We start from the raw sequence: 18,606 nt of genomic DNA on the forward strand, positions 1-18,606 counted from the left end.
TAAAAATATATTTTCTATTTTTGATATAAAATAATATATTTTATAATTTTAATATTTTTATAGCATAAAAATATGTTGGGGCCAGCCCAGTGGCTGAGTGGTTAAGTTCACGTGCTCCACTGCAGGTGGCCCAGTGTTTCGTCGGTTTGAATCCTGGGCGCGGACATGGCACCGCTCATCAAGCCACGCTGAGGCAGCATCCCACATGCCACAACTAGAAGGACCCACAGCTAAGAATATACAACTATGTACCGGGGGCTTTGGGGAGAAAAATGAAATATATATATATATATAATATACTTTATAATATATTAATAATATATATTATTTAATATTATTTTATAATTTTTATAATACATAAAATAAGAAATATATTATTTAATATTTGATAGCTAGGTGGACACACTCTGAGGTGACACCCAACGAGTTAATCTGTTCTCCTTGAAGGCAGGAAGAACTTGTGACTTGGTTTTAACCAAAAGAATATGCCAAAGGTTATAGGATGCAATCCCATGATTAGGTAATTCACTATATCTATCATCTGTCTTTCTATCTATCTATCTATCTACCTACCTATCTATCTAACTAATCTTAGGAGACCTATGGCATATATACAGATATAAATGATAGATAGATAGATAGGATAGATAGATAGATAGATAGATATAGATAGATAGATCGACCGATCAGTCACCTAAAATCATATATACATGACTCTTAGCAGACCAAGGCCAAGATCTGCTGGCCTTGAAGAAGCAAGCTGCCATATTGTGACTGCTTATGGAAAGGTTCACATGGCAGGAAATTGTGAGTGTCCTCTAGAATCTATGGACCGCCTCCAGCCGATAGCCAACAAAAAGCTGGGGTCCTCAGTCATACAACCGCGAGGATTAGAATTCTGCTAACACCCTAAATGAGTCTGGAAGCAGATTCTTCCTGATTTGAGCCTCCAGGGGAGAATGAAACCTGGTCAATATCTTAACTGCAGCCTTTTGAAGCCCTGAGCAGAGGACGCAGCTAAGCTGAGCCCAGACTCCTGGTCAAGAGAAACTATGAGCTGATAGATAGGTGCTGTTTTAAGCTGCTAAATTTGTGGTAATTTGCTATGCAGCAGTGGAAAACTAATGCAATAGCTCAGCACAGACCAGAATTTAGTCTGTTGAACACCTCTTTTATCTCAATGAGATAGAAATCAGATCTTGAAATTTATCCCATAACTTTATTGATCTGTGCCTGGAATACTCAGGCTGACCTCACTTAGATCATTATTTAGATTTTCTAAGTCATTTCTACTAACAAATCTGGTTGTTTGTTTGTTTTGTTTCATAGTCATCCCACTCAGAACAGAACCAAGGATAATAAGCCTTTAGTTTGATTCCCCATTTCCTTTGGCAAAACCTCATTATTCCAATCCGTCAAGAATCTCTCTTTATCGAACCTATGATTAGTATATTATGAAAAGGTTTAACATTTAACTGTTCTTAACAACTGTATTGTTTCTCAAGCAGGATGTAGGTCCTCTATTTGTCTGACAGATGTTTTTATATTTCCCACAGTATTTGCAACAATGTCGGGCAAAAAGGAGATGCTCGTTAAATATCTGTTGATTGACAAACATGATCTGATTTTTCAGAAGTTCCTGCTAACAATTGCTCCGCCTGGATACTGCAGAATGTACTCAGTATCAAATTGCCTCCCCCTGGCCTGCGCTGTTCTGACTCATCTCTAAAGCCCAGGACTGAAAAAAACCTCTGGAAAAAAATGAGATCTATGTCAAAATCGATTTCTGGGTTAGTTCTATTTTTAGTCACTATGTGGCATAATTTATCCCCATGTCAGAGGGCACATCCGTTTGAATACTCATGATCAGTCTTTACACATAAACTAAAATCGGGATTTCAACATACATGCTCCAAAAAGAATAATAGAATGGATAATTGGATGATCCTAAAAACGAGGAGGAAAAAAATTTCAAAGATACTCTTAAAACTACAGACTGTGTTGTAAATAAAGAAATGAACGAATGAATAAACATGTGTCTATGATTACCGGATGCTGATAAATCTAGGTTATAATTTTATTAGCTGTGATTTTAGGCCAGTCACTTCTCATCCTTAAAATTCTCTGCAGTGGCAGGCAGCCAGCGTTCTTGGGATGATGTCTCATAAAACGTTTGCATCATAAACCTTTTGCATTTCACCTCAAACTGGAATATATCTGACAAGATAGTGTCAACTTTGGCTTTATACCTTAAGAAAGAACTAATTGGGCCCAAAAGATTGATAGTGATTGCTGTAACTCTTATATGCTTGATCATTTTCTACAGTGACTAGGAGGGAGCAAAAGCCAAACATTCGTGAAAAATCTATTCATTAAAAAAAAAACCCCGCAAGAAACCATATCTTTCCTAACATAGAATTAAGATGCTAGAGGCATATTTTTTGACCCATCCATACTTGAGCGGCAGACTCTTTCCGTCTGTCTCTGTTTGTCTGTCTGTCTCTCTCTCAAACACACACAGACACACACACATACACATAATTTAAAATTTTTGCTTACCTCTTAATTGCATGAACCTGTTTGAGGAATCTTAAAGTTGTAAAAACATTGAACTGCACGCGCTCCGCTGCGGCGAACGAGGGTTTTGCCAGTTCAGATCCTGGGCGCGCACATGACACCCTTTGTCAGGCCACGTTGAGGTGGCATCCCACATGCCACAAATAGAAGGACCCACAACTAAAATATACAACTACGTATCAGGGGGCTTTGGGTAGAAAAAGGAAAAATAAAATCTTTAAAAACAAACAAAAATACCATTGAACTGATCACCTGCCATTTTAGCCTTTTAACCATTAGTAAGTAGCTACTTACTGTTTCCTTTTGAAAATACCTTCGTTAAAACAATTGTTATAATTCTAAATCGTAACATCTAAGTATACAGATAGTGTTAATGTTAAAGGCCTACATTTTTGTTGCTGTTACTTACATTTCTTTGGATGAATTTCCTTTCCTTTCCATGAAATAACTTGAATTTCAGTTTCTTCGATTGTTTTAAACAGTTTTAGTTGATCCTGACTTGCTACTGATACCTATTTTCCAGTCCATACTAAAAGCAAAATATTTTAAAATAGAATTTCAAAACAGTATCAAAACAGCCACTTCCCTTATGAAGAATACATTAGATAATTATTTAGTGCCTTGTTCATATTTTGTGCTCAGTATGTATTTGGAGAATTAACAGTAGCACAAAACAAAACTGGAAGAGTTCATTACAAGCAGAGCTGTCTTGCAAGAAATGCTAAAGGAAAATTTTCAGACTGAAAGGGACTGACACAAGACAGAAACTATGTTCTACAGGAAAAAATGGAAAACACTGGAAATGCTCTTTTTAAAAAGACAACAGATTATTTAATTATTTAATGTAAATGTTCTAATAGTGTATTTTGGGGATTATAACACATGGAGGTTTAAAATTTGTGATAATGATACTACAAAGGATGGATGGGGTGAGCGGAAATACAGTGTTATATGGTTCTTACATTACACATAACTTAGTCTAAGTTACGTATTGACTTAAGGTAGACTATGACAAGTGACAGATGCATAATGTAAACCCTAAACAATTACTAAAATAGAAATAAATATTTAAAAGCCAATAGAGAAACGAGGCTGATGTTAGCAATAAGGCAGTATAGGAATTTCTAGTGGTTGTCCCCTCCTGGAAACATCAATTTGAGGGCCAGCCTGGTGGCACAGCAGTTAAATTCACATGTTCCACTTCTTGGCAGCCCGGGGTTCACCGATTCGGATCCCGGGTGCGGACATGGCACCACTTGGCACACCATGCTGTGGTAGGCGTCCCACATATAAATTGGAGGAAGATGGGCACGGATGTTCGCTCAAGGCCAGGCTTCCACAGCAAAAAGAGGAAGACTGGCAGTAGTTACCTCAAGGCTAATCTTCCTCAAAAAAAAAGAAACATCAATTTGAATAACTATAGTGGTGCACTGCTTAATGACAGGGGTACATTCAGAAAAATGCGTTGTTAGGTGATTTCAAGAGTGTACATCAAGAGTGTACTTACACAAACCAACATGATATAGCCTACTACACAGCTAGGTTATATAGTATTAATCTTACGGGACCACCATTGTATATGTGGTCCCTCATTGATGAAAACATCATTATGCAACACATGACTGAATATAGTAAGATATATACTAATCTTAGACAAACTGTTGCAGAAAACTAGAGGAAGATGGAACATGTCCCAACTCATTTTGTGAGGCCAGCGTAATGCTGATAAACATAGACGCAAAAGTCCTTAATAAAATACGGTCAAATTAAAATCAGTAATATATAAAACTAATAATATATCATAGTCAAATTGGAATTATCCCAAGAATGAAAGGAATATTTAACACTTGAAAATAAAAACAACAAGAAAAGAGAATAAAATTATGGTCTCAATAGACGTAGAAAAAAATGTCGACAAAATTCAGCAACCATTCGTGATTAAAAAGCAAAAACAAAAACTCTAAGCAAAGTGGTAATAGAAGGAAACACTCTAAATTTGGTATCAGGGGTATGCTGGCCTTAAAGCAATACAAATTTATCCTACTGTTCTGGAAGTCAGAAGTCCAAACTGGACCTCACTGGGCTAAAACTCTAGTGTCGAGAGAACTGAGTTCCTTCCTTGATGCTCGAGAGGAGAATCCCTTTACGTGCCTTTTCCAGCTGCCCACATTCCTTGGTTTGTGGCTGTCCTCCGTCTTCAAACTGGCGATGACTAGTCAAGTCTTTCTCGAGTTGCATTGCTCTGACTCAGCCTCTGCCTTCCTCTTCCACATATAGGGACCCTTGTGATTACATTAGGCTCACGTGGTTAACCCAGGACAATCTCTTTATTTTAAGGTCAACTAATTAGCAACCTTAATTCTTGGGAATTAGGACATGGACATCTTTGGGAAGCCATTATTATGCCTGCCACAATCTATACCTCCACATACTATTAACCCACTCCCTGGATTATTTCAGAGCAAATCTCAAACATCATATCTTCTCATTCATAGCTACTTCAGTATGTATTTTTACAAGATAAAAATTCTTTAAAAAAGGAAAGAATCACACCTAAAAAATAATAACAACAATTTTCTAAGATCATCAGTTGTCTAGCAATTATTTAAATTTCCCTTATTCTATCATGATTTTTATTTTCTTTTTTTTTCAAAGATTTTATTTTTTCCTTTTTTCTCCTCAAAGCCCCCCAGTACATAGTTGTATATATTTTTAGTTGTGGGTCCTTCTAGTTGTTGCATGTGGGATGCCGCCTCAGCATGGCCTGACGAGCGGTGCCATTTCCATGCCCAGGATCTGAACCGGCAAAAACCCTGGGCGGCTGAAGCCAAGTGCATGAACTTAACCACGATTTTTAAATATTTAAAATTTTTTTATTTAAAAAATATTTAAAAATTTAAAATATTTTGCAGTTTGCTTGAAAAAAAATTCAAATATGATCTACACATAGCATTGAATGATTTTCTATTCAAAGGATACTATCTCTGAGGATCCTTAATATCGCTTTAAATCACTTCAATTGTACCGTTGGTTACATATATACAAACATGAAACTGGATATAAATTCCTCAAGTGTATGGCTCCTCATAGATCTATAAAATATAAATTATTCTTGAAGCAGACTCGTGGACCCAGTTTGAGAAACACTGCTTCTGTATCATGGTCTGCATAGTCCTCTTGAAACTAGTTGTATCGTGTCCTACGAGAGTTCCTCATTAATGCCTAAAACTGTTGCTTAATCTCATCGTTTAATTACCATTCCTCAGTACACATCTTGGTCACCTACCATTTGCCGGTCACTTTTCCTAGGTAGAGAAACACAAAGGTGAATAAAACCTGGTCAGTTGTTCATAGGGAATTTTTCAAAAGCTTGCCTATTGTTAGAACAACTGGAATGTAAACTCTGAGAAGATGGGAAGCAGGCCTTATACTTCCTTATATTCTCCAAGGGGCTTAAGAGAGTGCTTTTACAAAATCGGTACTCAATCAATGTTCAATAATTGATTAGACTTGAAAGCCTGTATTTTAATCCCTCAGTTAAATTTGGCAGGCAGACCTGGAGAGAAAGAGCCATGCCACTATATTTCTCTCTTCTGCTTTAGAATGAAGAGGTGAGCATGTGTGTTTGTGTGTTGGCAATTATGGTAAAGGAAAAGATGCTGGGTGATAGTGACACTGTGACAGCCACTGTGGTAATTTGGAGCCAAGCGAGTCGTGAAGCGGCCTCCTCGAGTGCAGATCCTTAGAGTCCGCGTAATAGATGGATAGCTATTATGGGTCAACAGTGATGGATGGAATTTGCTCAGAATAGCACAACACGTTCAGCTCTTTGGGCACTATGAACATTTATCACTGATGATTAATCCTTTCACGGGTCCATTTTGAGGTTAGCAGAGCTCTTTCCTTGCATTCTTTGTTCTTTGTGTATCAGGCCCACAGTCCTGCTCCTTGAGGAAATGCTTACTTCCTGGGACTCTGCTGTGTATACAGCTCCTGAGTGTTGAATCATGGGAGTGCTCAGTAGATTTGTCCCAGCTCCTAGGACCAACTCACAATCAACTTTCCAGCCCAGTTCCTATATTTTCTGCTGCCAGGGTTACTCTGACTGTGTCATCAGACAATGCCTGGTGCAAATTTCAGTATAATACCTGAAAGGGATTAAACATTAATAGACATGTATTTTAAAGCATAGATTAATATATTAATTCTCAAAGGGCAAAAGCCTCAGGAAGGGTGTGCTCAGGGAGTGCAGGTGAGTTCTGAATCATATGGCAGACGCTGCTACTGGGCACAAGGGTGGGTAAAATTTGGTGACTTTGAGGAGAATGGGACTATGGGGAGACTAAAAAAAGGAGAGTTATATGACAATTACATAAATCTGGGGTGTTTAATTATTTGCGTCTGTGCTCATCTCTGACTATAGTATAAATTCCTTAAGGGATGAGACCAGACTGCGCACATCTTTGCATCCCGGCCCCAGAACTCAAGGTGTGCTTCGTAGACCAACACGATCCCCGTCAACAGGGAGCATATTAGAAGTGCAGAATCATGGGTTCCCTCCCAGACGTACTGAATCAGAATCTGCATTTTTAAAAATCTCCAAGTGATTTCAGTGCACATTAAAGTTTAAGAAACATTGCTCTCCAGCACTAGCAAGTGCCTTGCACCCCATAAAACTTAATAACGTGTTAATCACCCTCACAAAACAAAGGCCTCATAAGTTGTACATATATCCGGTGTATAGGTTTGAGAGACAAAACATATGAGAACAGTTTGAGAGAGAAAGATGAAAAGGAAGTGCTATAATAACATGCACATATCAGGAATATTGTACTTTTTGGGAACCCACCATAATTATATTCCAAAAGAATAGGATAGTCTAGAGCACCTGTCTTCAAAGTGAGGTGTTTGACCCTGGATGTGTGCAAAACAACCCAATGCAGTTTAGGGGAAAAAATATTAGCATTTCTATACACATTTTTATTTTTAAAAGGTGCTATAGTAATACTTAATATTCAGGTTGACGGTGGTACCTACACTCAGTCTGTATACAAGGGTCTATGAGATTCGTAGCAGTGCTCTCAATTTATTGAAATTTTCTGCGGTTTATGTGTTCTTTGTTAAGCGACTGTAACTAAATGGACAAATGACTTCAAAAGTTTCCTTCAAGGGAAATGCGGATTGAAGATAATCCAAACACAAGGAAAGCAGTGACTGAAAAAAGGCAGAGTAAGCATTTACAGTCCTCATGCAGGCACTTTGTCAGTCACATTCAAGACAAAAACAGTGACAATAAAATTGAGTCTGACCTGAAGTCAGCCCAAAACCCCTAAATATTTTTAACAGTATTATTGAGGGATAATTATATACAAATAACTGCACATATTTAGTGTATACAATTTATTCATTTTTTAATAAATAGATTTTTAAATTACTCTTATTATTTAAAGGGACCCCCAAAATGGCACTATCACTCCTGATGAGCTTGCCCTAAGAGTCCCTTGCCAACTCTGCATACTGTGCTTTGTGAAAGAGACTCTCCAGCAAGGACAGCTGAGATGCTGAGATCTGAGGATACGTTTAGTGAAAAGAAGCAAGGAGCAGGGCAGTACATAAAGTGAGTTGTATTTTACAGAAGAAAGGAATCCACAAAATTTTATTAAAATTTAAATACGTATCACCATGAAATTTCAGAATCCTGGAGTCAAAGAGAAGGACCTGCCATATTCTGGAGAAGGGGAGAAAACAAGTCCTATTTAAGGATCAGGAATTAAAACAGCTTTAGACCTCTCAACACAATAGTGAAGCTAAAGGACAGTGAAAGAACCCCTTCACAATTCTGAAGACAAGTCACTTTTATTTTAGAATTCCGTATCCAACCAAGCTATTAATTAGTGTAAGAATGGAATAGAGGCATTTTCAGACATGTAATTTCTTTAAAAACAGTTTTACTTTCCCCAAAACTCTTTCTCAGGAAGCTGTTGATGTGCTTCGTTAAAATACAGGCATACGTCAACAAAGAGGAAGGCATAGATTCCAGAAAACAGGAGATCATACAATAGCCAAGATGTGGAACCAACCTACATGCCCAGAAACTGATGATTGGATAAAGAAGATGTGGTATATATACACAATGGAATACTACTCAGCCATAAAAAAAGACAAAATTGGCCCATTCACAACAACGTGGATGGACCTCGAGGGTATTATGTTAAGCGAAATAAGCCAGTCAGAGAAAGACGAACTCTATATCACTCCACTCATAGGTGGAAGTTAGTATATTGATAAGGAGATCTGATCGGTGGTTACCAGGGAAAAGGGGGGGGTGGGGGGAGGGCACAAAGGGGGAAGTGGTGTACCCACAACATGACTAACAAAAATGTACAACTGAAATCTCACAAGGTTGTAATCTATCATAACATTAATAAAAAAATTAATTAATTAATTAAAAAAACAAAACAAAAAAAAAACAGGAGATCAACACCAGGAGCGGGGGAAGACGAAGACAAGGAGATCCTGAGTGCGAGTTCACCCTGTCCCCCTAGGAGGGGGCAACTTCCCTGTGGAGCAGATTGGAAGAATCTGGGGACACTGCTGAAAGTGACAGACCCCCTGCTGTGAGCGAGCATGTTAAGAAACTCGGGAAAATTGGCAGAGTGTTTGCGGTCGAGTTAGTGGTTAATAACGGACAACGTTTTGGTAGACTTTTTATGTGGGCAGACGGTCTTCTGAACACTTTGCATATGAACCCTGTACAATGAATGGCTGTATTGCCCCTATTTATAGATAAGAAAGGAAGGCAGAGCTGATTAACTAACAGCTCAAGTTCAGACAACTAGTAAGAAGCAACACTGGGGCTGAAACCCAAGCAATCTGACTCCGTAGACTTTCTTGTAACCATCATTCCATACTGACTCCCCAAGGGCACAGAAATGTCACCAATTTAAAAAAAAAAAAAAAAAAGAAAGAAAAATCAATTTCAAGAAAAACAGAAAATGGTGTAAGGAAGGAAAAGTAATTATAGTTTTCAACCTGGTTGTGCTGTGAATGGCATTTTCATAGTCACAATAATGTGAATATTAAATATTGATCTAACCAATATTATGATTCAGTGATGTTTAAAATATTGGGGATATGGAGGGTACTCATGCACAGTGGAAAGGGAGAGAGAGGAGGGCATCCTTATCTTTCATAGTAGAAAGTCAATAAGGTCTAAGATGAAAAATCAAGAAGTACCAATACAAGCATGTTCATTAGCAACATAGAGACTAAAATCAAGAGTCAACTTAAAGTATTGGAGGTGTTGGCCTCTGGGGAAGGCAAGGGGAGCAGCGGGACTAGAGACTTGTGTTGATCTCGGCAAGTCTTTCGGGACTGATTGATTCTTTAAACTGTGTATGTACAGCTAATCTACGTGTGTGCATTTAAACTGCATAGATGCATCATTTAAATAAAAACTGTAAAAGAAAAAACAGATGAAGTAACAAATTTTAAGGGAAGGAGGGAATCACCTGCATTTTCTTCCAGTCTTGTCCTTGTCCTTGAACGAGTTCAGGACTTGCCACCCCAAAATATGCTGCTTTGGCAGATTGATTATTTTGAGCTGAAAGCACTTGAGAAACAGCAGACGCAGGAAGGGCTCTCTGACCTCCCTTTTCCACCTAAAAACAGGCCATAAAATTTCCCATGAGGGTACAGGTGCCCTCCCTGTACCAGGAAGAGAGCATCCTTATCACCAAAGACCGGGAATTGAAGCTGAAACTCATCTGTATAAACAAACTTGTTAAAAATAACCCTTGTCTTCTCGAATTTTGTGCACCGCTCCCCCCCACCCATATATCTCCTTGTCACTTCCCTACAATTTACCATCCCTGTCCCAAGCTCCTTGGTCTTATCATTTCCTCGGTCTTATCATTTCCTCACAAATTTATCATTTCTTTATCTAAAAGGCAAAAAAGCTTTCTGCTCTGGCCACTTCTTCGGATCTTCATTCTCTTATGAAGGCACACGTACATGGAAAAACTTAGCAAAACTTAACAAAACTCTGCTTTTCTCCTGTTATTCTGTCTTATCTGAGTTTAACGCTTAGGCCCAGCCAGAAACCCTAAGAGGGCAGAGGACAATTTTACCTCCTCTCCATCCTCATGGATAAATGTGCTGGTTCAGTTGTTTGCGAAGCAGGAATTGAGACTGGGTTAGGAATGCAAATGGTTGTTGGGGAAGAAAACCTGTGAAAAAAGAAGGGAGAATGCAGGATGAGGCAGAGGGAGCTGTTAGACTGCCAGGCAGACATGACGAGTTCTGCCTCAGCCCAGTGGGGAGCTGTGGGGCAAAGATTAGAGTCCCACATTCGGGAGACATGGCCTGGCCTTTGTTCCACCACGTTTGCTCATCATTAACAAGGGGCGTGGGAAAGAGAATGACCCCAGCTAAAATACTGATGGGAGGCCATCAGCTAACTCTCTCCTTGTAGCTGGGCAGTGAGTCCGTTGTTGAAGGGAGATTTCAGCTGTGCCTTTCAGTGTTGGCCATAATATATTTCTTAAAAAAAACCAAAGACAAACTTGCAGCCACAGTGCACATGCACTGCTTGCTGTTTTTCTTTCTCCATGTTCAGCTTTCATTTCCATATTATTTTAATATTAATGAACTTCTTATTGTATTAAAGTTAGTTCAATATTAAATTCAATACAATGTGCATATTAATTTCAAACCAATATAAAGGGATACCGTGGAAACGAAGTCCCTAGGCCAGACTCTAGCTGCCCCAGACTCCCTTTCCAGAGGAACCACAATGACTAGTTCTTGCATATCCTTCACAGAGAGCCTACTGGTTAAATGAGTTAATACATGTGAAGTGCTTAGAACATTGCCTAACTCAAACCAAAGCCATACAAATGTTTGCTACTGGCAACGATGCTGTTAGCGGAGGTGGTGGTAGTACTGGTAGCAGTGGTGGTAGTAGGGTGTGGGTCTAGCGACCTCAATCTTTTTTAATGGCTGCATGGTATTATAATGTAACAGTGTAACATAATTTTTAAACATTCTCCTTAAAGAAGGGCCAACGAATAATAGAAAAAATTACTATAGCTACCATAATCTCCTAAACTAATATAATAAACAAATACAGAAATTAGATGTGTCAAAAAACAGATTATCTCTAAAACTCTGCAGCTGTACGATGTGAATAAAGCCTTCAAGCGAGAACTGGGGAGACGGGCTAATTTGACACTGAGTGTGGGGGGGGGAGGAGTCATATAATTACTCAACCTCACCTCTGCTAAGTGTATGTGCTACAAACTTAACACGTAGCACAGTCAACTGGCACATCCAAATGTGTTTATTCGCAGAGATTTCACAGGCAGGGCCATAAACAAAACGGATTTCTTAATTAAATCAGCTCCATTAGAGGGGTAGCTACTTAAAGTCTCTGCTCCAAAGATAAGACGGTGCTGGTAGCTTTAGGTTACCTCTGTATAGTACACACCGAATTGCAGAGCTATCTGAATTTCAGTAAGTTGTCTCACAAACAGATAGGCTCTTTTCCAGCACAGATTTTAAGAGCAATAACTCTGGGTCCACGATGCCTTGGGGTTTGAATTGCGGCTTTGCCCTTTATAGTTGATGACCTAGGGTAAGTTACCTAGCTTCTCCGAGCTTCAGTTTCCTCATCAGTAAAATGGGGATGATGTAAAGGACTGTATGAGTGTTTGCTGCTATTAGCAATGGTGTACGTTATTTTCCAATTTCATCTAGTTCTAGCCACTGAACATGTTTATGCTCAGTTATGATAAAAAAAATTTCATTGAAAAGGGAACTATATCCAGATGTTGCGTCTCAAGTGATTTATGAAGCCACAAAACCATCTGAAACCCAAAGTCTTCATTCCATCAACAGGACAGTTTTGCCTAAGGCACTTTTGACAACGGAGCTGAAGGATATGGCCCTGGGAAAGGTTGGTGTGGTAGACTTGACATGAGAAACACTCAAAAGCAGTACACAGCATTTCCCAGAGGAAATCAGATCACTGGTACTTTAAAAATAATTAATAACGTTAATGAGCATTTAGCACTCTTGGAAGGATAGCTTAATTGACAACACAATCTTAGGGGACTGAAAGTGCAGTGTAAGAATGAAATCCTGGCTTTACTTAAGTCAACTTTTGAAGCCAAGAAAATTAAACAAGGATAGGAATCCATGTGTTTTGAAGACGTTATTTGAATAGCATTCTATTTAAAAAGCCATCAAGAGCCATCAGGGCATAGTGAGATTAGGAGAGAAAAAAAAACACTACTAATTTACATTGGGGTTGCATCATTGCTTTAAGCATCCCGTGTTTGCTTGTAGACTGCAACTTTGGTACAGAGAAATGACTCTCTAAATTTCAGGCAGCATATGTAACCCATAGCCCCTTGCCCAATAGGGGGCGCTCCTGAAATAAAATGATTTACAGTGGAATAATCACTTGGAGAAAATAGTACTTTAAGCAGAAATAGCTGAGGGAATCGCAGACTCATGTGGTTTTTGGATAAGAAAGTCCTAATTTCTTGGATGCATTATCAAAATTATCAGTGAAGGAGTAGCCGGACCTACAGACGCATTTTGTAGAATTCTCTAAGGAACATGAATTATTGATATTAACATCTTGGTTGGACACCAAGAAAAATAACAGTACGGTCACTGCCTTGAGGCAACACTCATTGAAAAGACAAATGATACTCCTAATGCAAAGTTAAATTACAAAAAAAAGCAGTATATGCAATAAGAATTCCGAAAACAGGAGAAGCAGCTCTCAACTCTTACATGGGGAGGGCATAGCTCTTCGGTCTTTTTATTGGAGGGAGTGGGGGCCGGGAAAGGTGAGGGGAGAGGACGGCACAGTGGGAGGACAGGAGGAACTAGAAGTGGATGAGAAAAAGACCTTCTCCAGGGCTAGTCGGCAGGAGTAGAAATTTTGCACTGAGAAATTCAAAAAAAATTAAATAACGTCAGATTACGAACAGACATGAACATCCTATTAAGACATTGACAGAGGGAGATAAGGAGATTTCAAGCAGAGGAGTCAAATGAGGAAAAAAGTTCAAGATTATTTGCTTGAGGTCAGGACATTTTGGAGGAAATTGCTACTGGAGGGGTAAGACAAAGCGCTGGATTGGTTCCCGATGGAATTGTCCACAGTTTCGGCCTGATATCCGTGTAGGTTTTCTTTCCTTTTCCACACTTTCTGCTTCCACTGAGGATAACAATAATAGCTACCATTTCTTAAGGATCTGCTTTCTGCAAGGAGTTTTACAGACATTCTCTCACAAAACAACAACCCAGCCTGGTAAGAAACACCACTTCCCTGCTACTGATGAGCAAGGGTGACCAGCACACCACTTTCTCATAGCTGTAAAGTGGTGAAACCAGCATTTGACCACTGCTCTGTTGAACTCCAACATCAATATTCTTCTCACCATGCCTTTAAAGGTAAGGAAGGCTGAAGAAGACAAGGGACGAGTGCTTTGTCTTTCTGACATTTAGCGACCTGTAGGAATTCTATGAATGGCTACATTTCACAGTTAAGCATCTTCACGACACCTCCTTCTTTCACTGTTGGTCTTACCTGGTGGGGAAAAAAATGAAGCTTGAGAAATCTAACCTTCTTAAGCATCATCTTTGATTTTTTATATATAAGCTGTTCATTTAATCATTAAAGAAATATTTATCGAATGCCTACTATCTGTTAGTCATGGAAGATCCTAATCCAATAACAAAGATGGAAAAAGTTATTGAGATGTCCCAATGACATACATTTATATGCAATAAGTAGACAGCTGTATGTTTCATTACCTCAAAGACCATCATCTAACTTGATGGGCAATTTCAATTTTTAAAAACAGGTATAAACTTTAACTCTATGCAACATTTACTACTTATATTTAGAGTTTCAGAAAGTACATTTAGCTAATTAGAAAGTGTCTGTGGGCTTTTTAGAAAGCCTCTTTTTTTTTTTTAACCTAAAGTCACTTTCAAGTAATGTTAGACAATTTATAATTTTGGCCATGTATCCACTAGTTCCCCTTCACAGAATAGATGATAAATAGGAGAAGGTCAGGTGTGTTTTCATTGAGTTGTTAATCTCCTTCCCTGATTAGGGCATGCTTAGTACTATAGATTAATAATATCGCAACTCTGATACCACACTCATTTTCAATTACCTGTTAATTCGTCTGTAACTCTTCAGAAGACATGGCACTTTGCTCTCCTTCTCTTGGCTTCCTGAGAGCCTGACTGGGAATTAGACTGGGAAATGTTCCAAGTTATATTTGAAATGAAATGTGTATAAATGTTTGCATGCATACGCATAAAACATCTCTAGAAGGCCATTTAAGAGACTTTTTTTTTTTTTTTTGAGGAAGATCAGCCCTGAGCTAACATCTGCTGCCAATCCTCTTCTTTTTGCTGAGGAAGACTGGCCTTGAGTTAATATCCATGCCCATCTTCCTCTACTTTATATGTGGGACGCCGGCCACAGCATGGCTTTTACCAAGCGGTGCCATGTCCACACCCGGGATCGGAACTGGCGAACCCCGGGCTGCAAAAGCGGAACGTGAGCACTTAACAGCTGTGCCACCAGGCCAGCCCCTAAGAGACTTCTAACATCAGTCTTTCTGGAGAGAGGACAAGGTAGATAGAGGACAAAGATAAGAAGCTTTTCACTCGTTGGTAACTTGATTTTGAATTGAGTGAATGAATTCTCTATTCAAAAAATTGGGGCTGGCCCTGTGGCTGAGTGGTTAAGTTTGCATGCTCTGCTGCGGTGGCCCAGGGTTTCACTGGTTGGGATCCTGGGCGCGGAGATGGCACCACTCACCAGGCCATGCTGAGGCAGCATCCCACATGCCACAACTAGAAGGACTCACAACTAAAAATACACAACTATGTCCCAAGGGGCTTTGGGGAGGAAAAGGAAAAAGAAAATCTTTTTTAAAAAAAAGACACCTCATCTAAAATGTGAACAATTTGAGCTAGCCCTGATGGTCTAGTGGTTAAAGTTCGACGCTCTCCTCTTCGGCATCTGGGCTCGGTTCCCAGGTGCAGAACCATACCTTCCGTCTCTCAGTAGCCATGCAGTGGCAGCGGCAGCTCACATGGAAGACCTGGAAGAATTCGTAACTATACACGACTATGTAGTGGAGCTTTGCGGGGGGTGGGGGAAGGAAGAAAAAATGAGGAAGATTGGCAACAGATGTTAGCTTAGGTCAATCTTTTCCCTGCAATAAAATAAGATAAAATGTGAACAATTTATATTAATAAATTTATAGAATAAATGAAAAGTTATAACATATTCTCTTTTTTTGATGAGGAAGCTTGGCCCTGAGCTAACATCTGTTGTGTAAATATAAAATCTAGGAATGAAGAATGTTTTTTTAAGTATGATATAAAATCTAGAAGTCACTAATAAAAAAAAGATTGATTAATTGGGCTACATAAAAACGAAAAGTTTTGGCCTGGCAAACAAAACTAAAAGCCCAAATAACCCAATCCATGCAAAAGAATTCTAAATGATATCTTTCGATATGCCTTCCTCAAAAACGTGGAGCATAATTCCCCTCTCCTTAAGGTGACTTCCTTCCAAAGAGTAAGTTTGGAAAAGGCACAGGGGAAAACTAACCTTATGGTGGAGAGAACTTACATGATGTGATGAGAATGGCAATTCACCTCTGTGGTCTTTCCCCCCAAAATGCATAACCCCAGTCAAGTCAAGAGAAAAGTATCAGACAAATCAGAATAGAAAGTACATCCTACAAAATACTGACTAGTACTCCTCCAAACTGTTAAGATCATCAAAAATAAGGGAAGTCTGAGAAACTGTCATAGACAAGAGAAGTCTAGGCAGACATGACGACTAAATGTAAAGTTGGTATCCTGGATGGAATCCAGAAACAGAAAAGGGACTGTTGTAAAAACTAAGGATATTTGACAAAAGTATGGTCTTTAGTTAATAATAATGTATCAATATTGGTTCATTAATGGTAATAAATGTATCATACTAATGTAATATGTTAATAATAAGGAAGATTGGCATAAAGTATACAGAAACTGTCTTCACAATTTTTATGTAAATCCAGAACAGTATTAGAAATAAAGCTTATTTTACAGAAAAAAATCCTATACAGATAAACCATTTCAGTTATCACATTGGCAATGCTTAAAATTAGATTTTACATTCTGTTGGTGAGAGTGTGAAGAAACAGGCCTTCTTGTACGCTGTGGGATGAGTAGAAGATGCTGGACTAATCTCTATGGAGGGCAACCTGGAAATAAATTTTCAATTATTAATATCCATACTTTTACTTAGAAGTTCCGTTTCTAAGAATTCATCATAAAAATAGACTCATGGTAGTACAAAATAACAATACACAAAATTACTATTATTATTACTTTTAAAGATTTTATTTTTCCTTTTTCTCCCGAAACCCCCGATGCATAGTTGTGTATTTTTAGTTGTGGGTCCTTCTAGTTGTGGCATGTGGAATGCTGCCCCAACATGGCCTGATGAGCGGTGCCATGTCTGTGCCCAGGATCCGAACTGGCACAACCCTGGGCTGCCGCAGCAGACTACACAAACTTAACCACTCGGCCACGGGGCCAGCCCCCTACACAAAATTATTTATTGCAGCATTTTTGTAAGAATGAAAGATTAGAAACGATGCTTACCTGAATAAGCATTTAATATTTTGGAGAGACACATAAAATATCTTAAACCCTTGTATCCTGTAGGAAAAAAGGACAGAGAGAGACAGTACTGTTTTCGCAACTTATGAATTTTTAACTGCAGTAATGTAACATACACACACACACACATACCCACTTCGAATCCTTAAACGAAACAGTTCATTACAGAAAATGTTCTCATCTTTAAATTTTTTGACCTTTTTTCACTGTTTATTTTTAGCTATTTTATGTAATATGTTGTCTCCAAACATAACCCTAGTGATGTGATTATTTATCCCCAGTTCTCTTTCACCTATACTCTCATTCATTTATTTCCTTTCTAACCCAAGATGTCTAGTACATTTATCAAAGATTTGAAAACAGGCCTCTCCCTCCTTCTGAAACATGATTGTCATCATGCCTTTAATGTTCTATTCTTTTCACCTATAAGAGTCTCAATCCGTCAAATGAATTTATTCAGTAATTCACAAAGCACCTACTATGTGCTAGATTTAAGATAGGGTGATAAAAACATAGCCTCTGCCCTTGAGAAGCCTACTTTCTGGGGAAATGTTGAATCATTAAAAAGCAGTTATGACTTTGGAGCTGGGCCAACTTGATTTGAATTCTGAATCCTACACATGTTAGTTCTGCTTCCTTAGGCAAATTAATTAGCCTTCCTGAGGCTCAGTTTTCTGAACGGCTCTTTTTCCTTCTTTGCGTCCAGATGTGACTTAATAAAAAGCCTTTCCCTAACCAAATAATGGTTCAAGGGCCCCTCTACTGCTGACTCTTTTTCGCCCCTGGTTTCTTTCCTCATGAAAGTTGGATCTCTGTCATAAGTTGTATGAGATCAGCCCTCCCCGCCACACTCTGAGCTGTATAAGGGCCACGTCTCTTTTTCATCAAGGTCCACCCAGCTCCTAACACAGCCCCTGGCACACAGAGGCCGCTAATAGATATAAGCCATTCCTATTCTTTCTACCCTGTCTCCAGGATTAAGTTTGAACCGCCCCATTCACTCTGTCTCTTCCTTGCTTGAGTCAGGCACCTCTCCCTCATCTGTCTGGTCTGCAGTTTTGTCTTTCATTGTCTGTGCCTCCAACCACAATGTCAGCATGGGGCAGTTTTCCCAACCAGTTTGTACCATCGGAGATGAACAGACTCTGGTTCCTTGAAGATCATTAACACACATTAAATGCACAAATATAAGACCGCTTGAAGTGACTTTATCTTAGTGGCTTTTCAGGCCTTTAAAAAGGGTCTCTTTGGATGGAGGTGTGTCGCTCAAACAACCATCTTCACTGTGGAGTCCTAGTCACTCTGATT

This window comes from Equus asinus, chromosome 5, assembly GCF_041296235.1.
Source record: "Equus asinus isolate D_3611 breed Donkey chromosome 5, EquAss-T2T_v2, whole genome shotgun sequence".
In the NCBI taxonomy this organism is placed as follows: Eukaryota; Metazoa; Chordata; class Mammalia; order Perissodactyla; family Equidae; genus Equus; species Equus asinus.